Source organism: Mus musculus, chromosome 1 (assembly GCF_000001635.26).
Source record: "Mus musculus strain C57BL/6J chromosome 1, GRCm38.p6 C57BL/6J".
NCBI classification, from domain to species: domain Eukaryota; kingdom Metazoa; phylum Chordata; class Mammalia; order Rodentia; family Muridae; genus Mus; species Mus musculus.
In genome coordinates, this window is record NC_000067.6 from 137993460 (window position 1) to 138010016 (window position 16557).

General features: G+C 38.4%; 1 long non-coding RNA gene across 2 annotated transcripts; it reads left to right on the plus strand.

Moving 5' to 3' along the window:
• The first annotated feature begins 375 nt into the window (after window positions 1–375).
• On the plus strand, window positions 376–16319 carry Gm34353. Of its 2 annotated transcripts, XR_387448.3 has the most exons (4): window positions 376–3893; window positions 6733–7055; window positions 7364–7519; window positions 15925–16319. It is a non-coding gene; the product is annotated as a predicted gene, 34353 (long non-coding RNA). The 2 variants fall into 2 exon arrangements; XR_387447.3 differs by lacking the exon at window positions 7364–7519.
• Window positions 16320–16557: the final 238 nt, after the last annotated feature.

Sequence of the window (16557 nt, forward strand, 5' to 3'; positions counted from 1 at the left end):
GATATGGAGAAAGAGGAACACTCCTCCATTGTTGGTGGGATTGCAAGCTTGTACAACCACTCTGGAAATCAGTCTGGCGGTTCCTCAGAAAATTGGACATAGTGCTACTGGAGGATGGAGGATCCTGCAATACCTCTCCTGGGCATATATCCAGAAGATGTTCCAACCGGTAAGAAGGACACATGCTCCACTATGTTCATAGCAGCCTTATTTATAATAGCCAGAAGCTGGAAAGAACCCAGATGCCCCTCAACAGAGGAATGGATACAGAAAACGTGGTACATTTACACAATGTACCACACAATTACACTCAGCTATTAAAAAGAATGAATTTATGAAATTCCTAGGCAAATGGATGGACCTGGAGGGCGTCATCCTGAGTGAGGTAACACATTCACAAAGGAACTCACACAATATGTACTCACTGATAAGTGGATATTAGCCCTGAACCACATTTCTTGAGGCAGCAACGGCTCTCCACAGTTTGGTCCATGAGGCTTGGGAAACATCTATAATGTTTAATTTATATAATTCCTAATGTGACAGTAACTGTCTAACAAAAGGACTGACATCTCAAGCTTGGTGTCACCTAAGGACATATTTAGCAGAACTTAGTGGAATTTATGTGGAGGAGACAATTAGTGCAGCATTGTAATTAAAAGGCTCCATTGCTGTGAAGCCATTAGAAAAGATAGGACTTTTGGCCGAGGATTTTGAGATCAGAAGAGCATAGATGTGGACATTCTTATTCCACGTCTCAAACCCCATTGCCCATCCTATGTGCTACCCAGCAGCCCTTCAGGGGCATAAGGACCCTGGGAACTGAGAGAAGCCGTGTCTATGGTCAGAAATGCAAACTAGAAATTAAAATTTAAGAGGCATTATTAATATAAATTTACAAAACTTCAGAGAAGTATGAATAACAAGTGTATGTAGTGCCTTTTTAACATGTGATCATATTGAATTTTCTCAGCACTCTTCCTTGGTGCTACGATAAAAAACAAAGCTTTGCACATACTTCATAATCTCTTTACAATGTTTATGCCCTAATTTTTGGTATATAATGTAGAAATAATAACCACGTCTATAAATTCTTAAAAGAAATCACTCCCAGAAAACTACTGTTATAATTAGTGCTATCATCTCTTTAAATCTCTCAGTCTTGAGAGACTGTCATCCTGATAGAATTTGTAATCACCATACAAACAAACATCTGGGAATGTCTATCAGGGAATTTGTAGATTAGGCCACTTGAAGAAGGGAAACTCAACCTAGCTGTGGGCAGCACTATTCCGCGAAGAGGGGTCTGAACAGAATAGAAAGGAGAAAGGCAGCTGAACATCAGCATTCATCTCTCTTTGTTTCCTGGATGGCGATATAATGTGGCCAGCTGTCTCAAACTCCTGCCATAGTACTGTCACCTTAATGATGGTCTGCTTCACCAGGTAAGCCAAAAGAAACTCTTCCCTTCGTGAGTTGCTTTCTTCTGGTATTTTGCCACATGGATGACAAATATAACTACTAAAAGGGTTACCATATTTCAAGATGTGGTTGAGGTGCAAATAACCTACCTAAGGTAGTACTCTGCATTGCCTAGAAGATAGTAGTATTCTCATATTTGTTTTTACATTAAAACAGCTAAGGGGGTGTTAAAGTAATGATTCTTTCTAAGAAGCATTCTATAACCTATTCTAAGAAGTAATTAATTCACTATAATTTATAAGACATTCCAATTGTCTTGAGATCTTTCTCCAAGTCTTATAGTTAAAACAACCCTATCATATTGATAAACTATGTATCAAAGCTTCCAGTTACATAAATATATACAGAATAAGTATTTTTATCCAGCCTGTGCAGGAGGAATATTTCCTCTAGTAAGAAAAAGAGAATGCTAGAATAATGAAGGAACCACCTTCAAAATTACTGGCATTTTTCTTTGAAGTGGACAGCTTCTAGAAGCATCTCAATTATGGAATCAATTACAAAACCGAAACTTTTATTCCTACTTATTAACTATAAAGAGTTTAGCAGACCTCTTCATTTTCTTGAAAGGCTGTATGTTCTAGGCCAATGTTTATAGCTTTAAGGAACATAAAATAATCAAGTATGATTTTAAAAAAGAGCCAACATATTCTCCCTGTTCACAAAGCTATCATGATAATCCTTTGGTTTGATGTAAAGATCCAAGCACATGCTACCAGAAGATTCATCCCATGGTCTTTCCTTCTCTTTACATTTGTGTAAGAATTCAGCATGGTTACTGGAAGCTCAACAAGAAAATGCAAAAAAAAAAAAAAAAAAAGATATAAGAAAGAGTCTTTTGTCAGGATAATTTGTGCTACTGTATACTCTTGAATTGCCTATTTCTTGATTTACTATTATTGCAAGATGATGTATGGATATGTGAGTGTCCTCCTCACAGAATGAATGGTCATGAGTTTTTGAAAATGAACCCATTATTTTTGTGATCGTCATCATGCAGACCCAGAGCCAGTGCTTACATAAGACAGTGTCAACGACCAAAAGGGACAATAGAGAACCTAAGCAGTAATTCAGTGCCTGAGAGTCAAGTCTTCACATGCTTGCTCACCATTCCTATGACAGTGTCACCAAAGCAAGCCATGTGAGACACAAAGGGAAAACATTCATCACTGAGGAACACTAAGGAAAGAGGCAGCACACATACATACCATGTGGCATAAGCAGCAGGCATATCCCAGATTACTATCACTCCACTTTGTGCTACATTTTCCCCCTGTATTGTACCTTGACCCTTTCGACTTCCCTTGTTCCCTTCACGCCACACCCCTCACTCCCCACACACACCCTAAAGGCTGTGTCTCTAACCTATGGCACTGTAGGGTTGTGCAAAATTCAGGAGAAGTAGCCTAATGAAAGAACTTAGGTCATTGAATAAATGTGTTTGAAGAGCATAATCCCCCACTACACCCTGTGTCTTCTCTTTGGCTCCTTGCAGCCTTGAAATAAGCAACCTGGCTCAATATTGGTTCCCTCTGCATGATGTCGTAGATTACCATAAACCCAGGAACAAAGGAACAGCTGACCTTGAAGAATTCAGAACTGTCACATCTGAATTCTGCCAATTCAAGGACTGGGAAGTTTTTTTCTAATCTTTCCTCTTTTTAAGTTGATTATCTCAAATACTATGTTACAGCAACATGAATCTGACTAACCAACATTAAAAACAATTTTATCTTAGGCCTTAAAGTTTAAATGGTGCAACAAAACCTAATATTTCTCTTTCTTTGTTAGTAGCTTTATTTTCTTTATAACCCACTAAGTTTTCATTTGAAATAAATTAAACAGCTGAGGGTCTGAAATAATCTACTGAGCTTATAAGAAGGTCTAGTCGAAAGCCAGAGGCTGAACATCACACACAGAGATGGTGGTGAAGAAGACTACCTTGAAGCCTGGAGTCCCCTTTCGTGCTGCAGCTCAGCTGTTTCTTGGCATCACTTGTAGAGAAGTGGGTACAGAAACTTAACCCAACGGGCCACAGCAGCTCTCAGACTGCTCCCACAGCCACCATCTTGTGATCTGCACACACTGCCTAAAGGCCTGAAGAAACTTCCCTGATCATTTTTAAAAAGACAGATTTCGAAGCTATATATCTTGCATGTTCTTTAAGATGCTTGCATTAGATTGATTATGCACATAACATGTGCTGATTGTATAAAGTAAAAACCTGCTCTGAAGGTCTTTATCATTTACGTTGAAAGGCTATGAGCAAAATGAAACAAAACAGAAATGTTTGAGCAGCTGCCCCAGATTCCAGCTTCACATCTCAGGTTTGGTGAGAAGAGCTGCTGGTCCTAGCTGATGTAGGTGGAGACACTTTCAAGAGATCCTGGCTCTGCTGTCTCCCATATGAGGTAATGTTCACTGCACCATTACTTCATCACACTGTTTCCTTCCTGGAGATAAAGGGGCTTGAGGGTTCCCTCAATTTTATCAAGGTTAAGCTCTGAGTATTTTCTTGTCTTAGAAACCTAGCACTCATAATCACTATCTTCTTCTCTCAGGGCCTTTAAATGATGTTATAATGTTTCATGGTTAAATAATGATATGAGATGGAATTCGCTGTCATTCTTTCACTAAAATGGATCTTGCATTAGACAGACCTATTTTTGCATACATAGTGTATGTGAAATATAATGGTCAGCATATTAAATTACAAAGTGGGTAATGCATTGGAAAATAAAAATGGGGATGCAAGAACTATAAAGTACAGAACTTATGTTTTTATCAGGTGTCACCTTAGCAGCAATCACAACAGACAATTTTCTTTGATATCCAGACTTTCTAATTACAACAAATAAGTGGGAGATCACTCTATGAGAGCACTATGAAAAATTCCTGAGTTGTTACAGTGAACCAAATATTCTCTTTCCTAAGATCTGTTTGCATCCCAATTTAATAAACTTACAGATTAGTCTACATTGGAAATGAAATTTAAACATTTACCGTTAAGAACACTGACATAAAATGTTGTTCTGCATTATCTGGGTGGTCCCCCTGTAATCCCACAGATTCTTATAAATGAAAGGAGGAGATCAGAGGCAGAGCAAAGACTTTGAAGATGTCACACATCTGGCCTTGAAGACAGAGAAAGGGATCTATAAATTCCATGAGCCAAGAAAGGCAGGTGGCTTCTAAAAACAGATGTTCCCCTGGAGCTTCCAGAAGAATCTCTGCTGACACCTTGATTTTTAGCTAAGACCCATGTTTAACTCCTCAGTTCCAGAACTTAAGATCAGGGGACAATGTACTCTCATGGCAGGGGACAATCGTAGAGAGGCATTAAGTTTAAAAGAACAGTGACAGGCTGGTTGGAATAAAATGCAGACACACACAAGGTGACCCATGTGTATAGAAGATCAGCTTAAGGGAGAGAAAACACTCATATTCCCTAAGAATCAATTTGCCATTATGATATATTTGAAAAATGAGTACCATACCCAAGTAGGGACTTGGCACTTCCTGTGGGAAGACTTAAAAAAATCAGAAGAGGCAAAGACTGAAAGGCAATGATAACAGTTAGGGTTCAGAAGCCACAGTGGTGGCATGCTATCAAAGAAAGCTTGCTTCATCTTCCTCTTGTCCCCATAGTGCTGAACACCTGTGGGAGCAGATGAGCAAGGGCTCCCTCACCCCTGTCTTTAAAATTTTTAATTGTGTGTGTGTGTGTTTGTGTGTGTGTGTGTGTGTGTTTCTATGGATACACAAATACCACAGTGTACATGTGGAGTCAAGGGGAAACATGCAGCTGCTAGTTCTTTCTTTCTGGCATGTGTATCTTGGGAATTGAACTCAGGTCATCAAGCTTGAAGGCAAGCACCTTTACCTGCTGAGCCATGTCACAGATCCACCCATGTCTCTCTTCTAAAAAGAACACACTGTAAGAATATTGCAACATTTGAGGACTTCTCTCATAGTCACCTATAGGAATCTACAACAGGAGCCTCGCCATAGCGGAACAGTGAACATTCTATTTGTACACATAGCTGTTTTCTACTCATCTGTGATTTTATTTCATTTTTGTTTACACTTATTTACTCATTTAGCTCGTGTGTGTGTGTGTGTGTGTGTGTGTGTGTGTGCGCGCACGCATGTGTGTGTGCCCGAGCACACACTCACACTTGCATGTGTGCACGAATATGTGGAGCATGTGTTTGTGTGTCTGTTAGTGTGCATGTGGTGTGTGTGTGTTTGTGTGTGTGTATGTGTGTGTGTAGGCCAGAAGACAAATTCTCTACTTTTACCACATGGGTTCTGGGTTCAAATCTAGGTCATCAAGCTTAGAGGCAGACATTCTGCTCCTACTGACATCTCGCTGGGCTATACCTTATTTTAATCTGGTCACCTGAAAAATAATTCTTTCATTTTACACTATCATAATTAAATGAAAGAGCATTAGATAAGCTGTCAAACAGGATTAGGCACTGGCCACAAGAGCCCTCCAGAAAAACTCCCACCGCATAAAAAGGGAAGTCATTCATTTGTGCTGTGCAGCAGAGCTTGATCTTAGGCAGATTTCCATGAGTTGCGAAAGAAAGAACAGGAGTCAAATGATGATAGAGATTTTACTCATTCATGTTTAAAAACAAATCTCAGCTTTTGTACACAGACTTTCTAAATTGTCATTCAGTGCTTTCAAAAGTTCCAAAGGTTTTGTCCCATAGCAATCCTGTCCTCAGCTGTGTGTCCCCTTTGTAAGAGAATGTGTCTGTAGTAATCCACATGAAGTTTTCACCTCCATTGTCTGAATATTCTAATTATCTCTCTTTTGTATAGAGCTCCCTTGCCTGCCTTGTCACTCTTAATAGGAGTGTAGAATATTGGCTTGAACCCACTGAATATGATGTGGTGGCAAGAATTACAGAGACAGCAATAGTGTTTACTACATTTGACATTTCTTTTTCCTGTTGCAAAAATCTCTGTAAAGCATTATTAAAGTGAATTTGCTGAAAATATTTTACTTACTGGAAGGACTTGACATTATATCCATCATGTGTAGGCATAATGACCAAACTATAGTAAAATGAATTAAGAGTCTTTATAATGAATTTAATCTCATGAAGATGATGTAAAAATTATTAGGTAGATGAAAAATTGAAAACATATGGGGCTCATCTCTCTGCTCCCTGGATTAATTTTGAATGTCCCAGGAGCTCCACTTAGTTGCTAACCCCACTTCTATTTTCCTATTAGATTCTCAGAATGAACACAGACTTCCTTAAAGCAACATGTCCAGGCTGACTTCAGTCCTTCATGTAGAAGACTCTCCCTGGTCTGAGAAGAGCAACTGTATTTGAATTTGCAATAAAAGAGCTTCCTATGTAGTTTCAACGAAAATGAACTACTGGATTATCCTGGAGCCAAGGCAATTACAGGAAAGTAGGTACTGGTGACAGACAGAGAGTCTACTGGGACCCAATCAGTATTCTGAGTTGGTGGTGATCAGAAAACCTGAAAGAGCATTGGAAGGAAGAAGAAGGCCAAGTTGAACTCATCAACTCACTTCACTCACCAATGTAAGATTTAATAGATTGTCCTCATCATTACTGTCTAATCATTATTATAAATCTATGCTATTTTATGCTTTAGTTTTTAGTAGACGATCATAATCTATCAGCTTAAAACTAAACATACCCAACTTCAAGTACTGGATACATTTCTCACCAGGTCAGCAATTTTGTCAAGACTTCTTAAGGTTTCTAGACGCCAGTCTCATTTTAAACCTGAGTATTAACACCTTTCTTGTGAAACACTAGAAGACACAATTTGATCTGTTTCACAGTAGACTTGGGCACATACCTTTCATTCTTTTTGGTCTTTTCAGGGATCAGGTGCTGAAGGCTACCAGTTAAATGTCACTTAAGGCCTCCCTGTTCTGCGAGAACAAGGGTTGTATGAACTTGGAAGCTGGAATGAACCTCAACATAACCAGAACAAACCAGACACACCAAAGACTCATTATTACAAATAATCCCTTGAGGTACAGAGAGCTAATTGAAAAGTATTTTTATTAAATGATTTCATGCATTGAAATTTCACCAATTATCAGATATCAAAATGCAAAATTATGTAGTATAAAGGTGATATAACAGTTAATAGTAGTGTTTAATTTGGTTTTGTGTGCCGAAACAATTTTAAACTTTGAACTGGCTTAGAAAGTAAAAAAATAGACTCACTATAAATACTGATCTTAAGATAATGCTTGATAGACAACTAAAAAGTCAAGACCCTGCCTGGCATCATCACCTTAGCTAAAACTAGCTGCTGTCATACTTCTAGGTAGAGTGTCCCTGGAAATAGGTGGCCTGATTAACTACGTATTGTTCACAGACACATGTGTAGCATCATATAGGCCCAGAAAAAGTCACTAGACTGCTAATAGAAACAAAAGTTGACATTTAGGATGATATGTTTCAGAGCGTCCTCAGCACACATTTGATTCAGAAATTTGAACCAAGGAGGAATGACAGGCATGATAAAAATCTAAAAGCTATGAGGTTGGCTTTGGAAATATATGACAAGAGGAAACTGAAAACAGTCAAGAGATATTTAGCAAGGCTGAAAAAAATGAGGTGTCAATAAGTATAAGACTTGAGAATACTGAGACGGGATATGTAACAAGAGAAAAATCTGCTAAACAAATTTGACTTCCTATAAAATATTGAACATACTAGCTAGTTTCTGCTAGCTGAGTATCAGAAAAGATAAGAAAGAGATGATCTAAGGTCAGAATTGATTAATTTTTAAGAAGAATATAGAAGAAGTATAAAAAGGGACTTATTGAGTTAGAAAATAATTATTCTAAGTTTGTCTTGACAGCAGAAGATTGTAAAAATAAAATACGACTTAGGGAATACAGTATATGCTTGTACAATGTTTATAAGCCTTCCATAATGATAGAGGTGGTTTTCTCAAAGAAGTAAAAATAAAAATTATATATGACCAGGCATTCCTACTTCTGGGCATACATCCAGAGAAAATTAATTCAGCATATTGAAGGGATATGTTTCTTGCAGCCCTGTTACATTTCATACAACCTAAGAATCAATCAACTGGTGAATGGAAAAGAAAATATGGTACACACATACGATAGTAGGTCAGCCAACCATTGAAGGGACAGAACTCGATTATATGAACAATATGGCTGGAACTGGACATCATTGTGTTAAGCGAAATAAGCAGGCACAGCAACAGCAGAGACTGAATGATCTCAGTAGTGTGTATGATCTAAACTCATATAAGTTGTAAAAATTGAAGAGAATTGTAGTTACTAGAACTAGGGGAGAGCAGGAGAATGGCAGGAGGTAAGAGGCTGAGGAATGAGTTGTGGTACTATAGATAAAAATAACCTGCCAGTTATTTCATAGAACCACAGAAAGGATTTTCAAAGATTTTGTCCTAAATGAATTGTAAACATTCCAGGAGATAGATATGTTAAGCATGCATTAAACACTGCAAAATATCATTGTGCTGACTAGCTTTATGTCAACTTAACATAAGCCAGAGTCATGGGAGAGGAGGGAGCCTCAAATGAGAAAATACCTCAATAAGATTGGGTGATCAGCAGGCTTTTTAGGACATTTTCTTTATTAGTGACTTATAGGGGAGGGCCCAGCTCTTTGTAGGTAGAGCCACCCCTGGGCAGATGATCCTAGGGTCTATAAAAGAATCAGGCTGAGCAAGCCCCGGGAAGCAAGCAATTGAGCAGTACCCCTCCATCCATGGCCTCTGCATCAGCTCCTGCCCCCCAGACTCAGGTTCCTGCACTGTTTGAGTTTCTATCCTGACCTCCTTCAGTGATGAACAGCAGATATGAACTTCTAAGCCAAAGAAAACTCTTTCTTCCCAAGTTGCTTCAGCAGTGGGCAGTTTCATCCCAGCAAAAGAAACCCTAACTAAGGCAGTTTGTATCTATCAAAACCTCAAATGTACCCCAGTACTAATTAAAACTGTACAATTTAGATTAAGAGAAGAATGTGTTTCCTAGAAGGTAGTTCAGCTTAGTTAGAACAAATAATGTGACCAAGAAATCCTAAGTTTATGACCCCACATGAACGTTCTGTGTAATTTCAGAAGCTTGACTTTAAAGCAAAACATTTATAATATAACTGAGTATATTCCAAAAATTTAAATAGAATATTTTTTAAAATCATTGGTTTATGTATGTGTCAGCAGCAGGCATGTCAGAGAACACGTGTGGGGCACCTGTCCGGAGGTCAAAGGACAATCTAATAGGCTCAGTTCTCTGCAAAGGTACCACATGACTCAAAACAGGACCTTTCGAAGATCTTTTTTTTCTGCGAGATTCCGCCCAGAATGTCGCCCAGTTGGAGAGTCTTGTGGTGATTGTATCAGCATCATTAACATAGGGAGAAAAGAGAGTGAGTCTCAAGGAGCAAAGCCAGAACCCCATGGAAAAAGTAAAGGGAAGCAAACAATAAAACCTCAACTCACTCATGAACAATTCCCAGGTAGAAGAATCAGGCTCAGAGCAAAGCCCAGGACATTCATTTCCAGAGCAGGTTGCCTGGCAGAACTGGCTGCGCAGTTTCCCATGCTGTGGATCAGGGCAGGATGCCTCTGCCTCACCTTCCTCTCCTGTGATTCTGTGGCTTGTTTTCTACTTTGAGTAGCTGGTGGGCTATATGGACAGATAGCTTGCCACTTTTGACAGGACATGTCTAGGTTAAAAGCAACTATACCCAAATCTCAAAAATCATTCATGGTCCGCTTTTAAGCCCAGGATTTCAAGCTCATGCTGCAACTGAATAACTGTGAGAATACAGGGAGAGGGTGGGGGGGATTTGCATGTGGGTCAGATGAGAACCGCAACAAAAGAGATGCTCTTGCATGTTGGTGTTAAGAAAAGCCCTCAGTTCATAGCCCCCCTCTATGAATATTCCTTTTCATACAGCTTGACACTTCTTTATATCAGGAAATGCTTGAATTAAGTCCAGCCCTGGAATCCTCACATCTAACTTTATGCTAAGATCATTCTGCCTTAGCTGCTGTTGGTAGTAATATATTTTGAAATTAGGAAGTATAAGTCCTCCAATTTTGTAATCTTAGAAATTACTTTGGATATCTACTATTAGTGTATAATGTGAATATTAAGTATATATTCATATTAATATTTTTATGAATATGAGATAACAAAGATGCAAACTTTAGTGTTTTAAGCAATTATTAGCCAGTGTTTTATCCTTAAATAGAAAGTTATTCATCACAGTGTCAGCTACATGAGCATGAAAGAGATGGCCATCTTCATTGAAATATTTTTTTACATATACAAAATAACATCCTCTAGTGCAAGAGATTGTGTCAGCTGTCATTTTTTGCTGCTCAAAGAGTTGAATTTTTAAGTAACCTACTATGAATGTGTGATGGCACTCAATTATATTTGTAGATCAAAAATATTATTCTTAGCAAAGCTTGGTAGACGAGTACATCATCTAGACTGCCCATGAATCAGCATGGGGCCAGATAAAGTGCCTATCAGGCCAGGGATAATGATGTTATCTGACAAGCTAAGTTTCTCTGCCTGTCGATATGGTGAGCCCCTGAGAGCTGCCAGGCATTTTATGCCTGGTGAACTGGAGAACTCTCTCTCTCTCTCTCTCTCTCTCCCTCTCTCTCTCTTTCTCTCTCTCTCTCTCTCTCTCTCTCTCTCTCTCTCTCTCTCTCTCTCTCTCTCTCTCTCTGTGTGTGTGTGTGTGTGTGTGTGTGTGTGTGTGTGTGTTCTGGTCTGGGACGTGAAGAATAACAGCTACATAAAGCCCTGGAATTCCTAGTTAGCGGCCTGGAACATTGAGTTTCTTTCAAGATTGATTTCTGAGTATTGCTCAGATTTCCTGGAGAACACAAGCGCCACTAAAAGCTGTTTACTACCTGTCACATTTTTCATCTGGTTAGTTATTACATTCCTTCTCTCATCTCTGTTTTCTTGGGATCAACAATGCTTTATATATGTCCCATCATTCCCAGAGGCTTGCTTATTATGAGTATCCTTTTCATTGGATTATGTTGGGTTCTTGTGCCCTTTCTCAACACTATTAATCCCTACCCTATGTGCTCTGTATCCCCTTCCCATGCCTATCCATTCCCTTGTCTAATCTTTTCTCTCAATGTTTCCTGAGTAGGGATGTGTTTATAGTGAAAGAAGACAGTGACAATTTTAAAGAATAGTCAGAATCAGATAGAACATTTTCTTGGCTACTGTGGAAACATGTATGGGCAAGACTGATGTCTCTATGCTATTAAACAAACTTGTGTGCATTTAGGGAATGCTGTGAGTTTCTATTATTTGAAATATTTGGCTGATATACCTACAGGAAATTGAAACTCAAAGGAAGAGGAGATTGATAGAGGACACTTTACAGCCAAAGAGAGCAATGTATAGCAGTTAACACGTGAGAAAAGATTTAAGAAAACAAACAGTATTGGTAGAATGTAGAAAAAAAGAGAAAAAAACGTAGCTGTGTGTTAGGAGAGAGATATATGATATCAGTGCTTGAGGAACCTCATCTAAATTGATGGTTCATTAGAAGGCCATCATGGCTGCAATGACGTCATCTAAAGATGAATGTATGTGCTGAGTGTACACTGGAAAGTGAGGTTATTCTGAGTGCTTATAAAATGAGTTTCCAAGTCTAATGGAAATGTTGCAGAAATATAAGTGTTCTATGAAAGTGAACAGGGAATGCCGGAGTAGATTCTTTAGTTGCTTCAGATAGAGAGACTGCAAGTACACACATGATATGTTGGTTGTAACCTCTCAAAGCAAGGTGTATAGAACCCAGATAGAATATACCATGGAAATGAGAGGGTCTGAGAACGCAAATGATCTGGTTGTTATTATCAGCAAGTGGGGTCATTAACAGACTGGAGTGAAATGGTATGGTTAGGTGTCATTAAGGTATGTGGTAGTTTGAATAAGCTTGTCTCAGGGAGTGGCACCATTGGGAAGTGTGGACTTGTTGGAGGAAGTATGTCACTCTAGGGGTGGGCAAGGAGACCCTCCTCCTAACCACATGGGAGTGTCTTCTCCTTTTGCCTTCAGATAAAGATGTAGGACTCTCAGCTACTCCTGTACCATGCCTGCCTGGAAGCTGCCATGCTCCCATCTTGATGATACTGGACTGAGCCTCTAAACCTGTAAGCCAGCCTCGATTAAATGTTGTGCTTATAAGAGTTGGCTCGGTCATGGTTCTGTTCAAGGCAGTAAAACCCTAACTAAGACACAGTATAAGCACGTACTTCATAGTATCAAAAATACTAATGACTATCCAGTTTAAGCTTTCTGTAAGTTATAATTATTCATACCTGCCTGATATTACCTTATACTAAATTTCAATGAGGTAGATTGTTTATTCGAGCATAAAAATAAGCCCTGTGCCATCTGTACTTGTTGAACAAGCACCCTCACAATGCATAGGTGGGGGAAAGGGCCATGCAGGCAGAGACTCTTGAAAGGAATCAAAGGTTAGTCACTTAGTAATTCCTGCAAATGAATTATTTTACATCTGTATGATGTACTTAAAATCAAAGCAATGGGATCCTGGACGCACCAGGACCCTCTCCCTTCCTGAGCTAGTAAGTCATGACCATAGATTTCCCATAAGTCATCCCTGTTTTTGTTTTTGGAGGAAAAAAAAACACAATGACAGCTCTTTCACTGCCTGGAGAAGAAAGGAGTGAAGGGATCTGAAGCAAAAAGTGATACCCATTTACTTTTTCTGAAAACCAGCAAAAGAAGGCTCAATGTGAAGAGAGCCAGAGACGTTTTGCCTGTGGGTTTGTACTGTTTCTCCCTCCCTTATTCTGTGGTCATGAAATAACTTTGATTTGGGAGTTCATGTGCTCAGGGCTCCACATAGTTTATTTGTCCTGATAAGCATTTACTCTTTGATCCAATGAGGGTAGATAGCCAGTGCTGTTTGCCTTCCTTCAACTGTCTCCTCTCACTTCTTGGAAACAGACTAAGAAGTTATAATTTTGTTCCCCAAAATGCTTCATGTCTATTTTCCTGTGGTGTCTGTTATATACATGAGTCATCTTCCAAATGTTTCAAAGACAAAAATATTGTGTCAGAGCTCATTGTAGCCTACTGAATTTCCTTGAAGAGGTTGAAGTCTGGAATGGGAACTGCTCCTTAGTATTAACTCTGTAGTTCATTTTGTCACTCCTTGGCTGCAAGAACGTGGACAAAGCAATGTGTGTCTCTGGGCTTGAGTTTATGGGGTTATGTGCAATGACAGCACTGGGCCAGAAACCTCCAGTCACATTTCTATGATTTGCTTATGACATCTGGAAAGGGAAGCCCATATCAAATACTATTAGACGTACTCAGGAATTAACATACTTAAACAATTGTTTTTACTCCAGAATCATTGATGGAAAAAAATTATAGACAAAGAGATGAGGCAGGAGGAAAATAAATGTTGATTTGCAGTCTTGTGACTCTTCTTAATATTTTAACTGCCTCTCAGAGAAAAAGAGAGGGAGAAAGAAAGAAAGAAAGAAAGAAAGAAAGAAAGAAAGAAAGAAAGAAAAAAGGAAGGAAGGAAGGAAGAAAGAAAGAAAGAAAGAAAGAAAGAAAGAAAGAAAGAAATTTCAATTACCTTGTGCTAGATTTTGCAGCAGTAACAATTAACCCAAAATTATTAACGTCATACAATATCTTCAGTTTGCATTACATATCTATCTAATGTGTTTTAAATTGGGTCTTGTTTTATATTTAATCTCTCCTGGGTTGACGCTTAGCCTCTATCAGGGAGATGTCATTAGGTATTCAAAGCAAAAGATTGATGGGGTGACCATAGGAAGGTCTGTCAAACTACTCCCGATAAAGAACCTATTCTACTCCCACTGCTTTCCAAAGCAAGTCACTGGGCTAAACTTGAACTCAGTGGGGCAGGATGTACAATCCCTCTACAGGAAGAGCAGCAACAATTAGGAAGAGTAATGTGACTGTCATGGTGAGATTCTCATAAACCCAATAGCAATGTTGAGCGTTCCCATGAAGAAAGTAAGCCCTGTGAGTACTGATATTCTGGAGAAAAGTCAAATCAAAATCTCAAAAAGACATCCCTTACAGTTCTCTATTACCCAATCCTTTTCACTCTGGGAAAATTTCCATGACCAAGGTTTATCAGTAAAGTAGTTTAAATGAGAAATGTCTCTCAGAGGTTGGGATTTGAATATGACCTTGGTCCTCATTTGGGGGGAGAAAATATATCATGGAGTTGGGCATTGAGAATCCTTGGCCTTATTCTACTTCCTGTTAGATCTCTCTGCTTCCTGTTTGTAGTTGGACATGTGGTCCCTCAGCTTCTTTCTCTGGCTGCCTGCTGCCATGCCTTCCCTACCATTATGAGCATTCCCTCTGCATGCAGCATAAATTCTCATTAGTCATGGTATATTATCAGAGCAAGAGAAAATCAATAAAAATTGTAAGTATGCAAAATATACATAAGAAATAACAAAACTGTTTTTAAAACAATTCTTTAGTGTGCATGTCATTTTACTACTTATTAAAGATGAGACTAACTTTCAGACAGTGATGGGTATATAAAACTTGTTTAGTTTTACATAAAGAACTGAATGTTGGCTGAGTGTTTGATACTGCAGGACAGAGAGCATCCAAAATGTTTTTCAGAGTTGATCAATGTTTTAATTTTATAATAACCAAGACAGAGAACATTGTTTTGCATAAATGCAATGTACAAAATTATAAAAGCATGTCTAGGGCCATTTCACAAATTGTTGAAAAGTTGTCTTAAGCACAAGACAAACTCATTTAATTTGTGTAAGTTAAAATTTAAGTCAGAAATTCAAGCAGTGCTTTTATCTTAAATTAAAAACTCTAGCACAATGCAAAATAAATACACACTAATTTGATATCTATATATTTAAGAATGTTGATAGGAAATATTAAAAGATTTCATTTTTTTTCTGTAGCTAAACCATAACATTTCTATTGGCATTTTGCAATAACATACACAATGCAGAGTGAACTTGCTTGTTTTTGTGTGTGTTATGATGAAGATGTGACATGCAACATTGACACACACACACACAGAAATACATGCAATTCATTAGGTCTTTGATTTTGAGTTAATTTTGGGTAATTTAACATTCATAAACTTTTAATACAACTAATGTTTTCTAATTCACATACATAGCTATGAGGGCCATATGATACTGTGATCTACATTCATAATTGGGATCTCCCAACATTACTGGTTGATATTCTTTATATAAAGTAAGCATTATTAACATATTAGTTGTATAGCTATAGGATAAGCTATATATTAACAAGAGGACTGTCCTCAACTCTTCAACAGTCGTCAGCATGCTCTTTCCTCATTGTCTCTTGTGGTGCAGCACTCTCTTCAGAGTTAAAGCACTCCATCCTGGACCGTGCCTCCTTTGAGGATCAAGGAGTTCCAAGTTGAAGCATTCCTTCCAGGAAGAGGTGGGAGGATCATGAGGTTCAGAAAGCCAACAAAATTCATAAGTATGAGAAAGCTGAAGCGAAATCCACAAAGACTACAGAACAGTAAACAGCTCCTGGGGGAAGAGACTCTCCCACCAGTTTAAGGGTCGGTACTGCATGTTCATGCAGAGAATTCTAAGGATATAGGCTTCATGAGTCACCACCCCCAGTGATGTGTGGGTTTTCAGTGACTTGGCTGACATTGAGTCATCTCTGCTTCTGTAAGTAACCTCTTACCTATACTGGGAAACCCCTAATAAACTCATATATTTTCCAAGTTTGACTTTGGTCTGACAGTTACTTTGGTCTGTCCTTGATTCTATATCTTGGATGGATATGCTTTCCTGAGTCCTATCTCATTGGTGTGCAGATGGCCTCCTTCTTCCTGTCTTTGCAGTCTCATTTTCTTCTTAAAAACATCAGTTATATTGGTTAAATGTCCATTGTAAGTAAGCATCTCATGATTATAAATATATATATATATGTGTATATATATATATATATATATATATATATATATA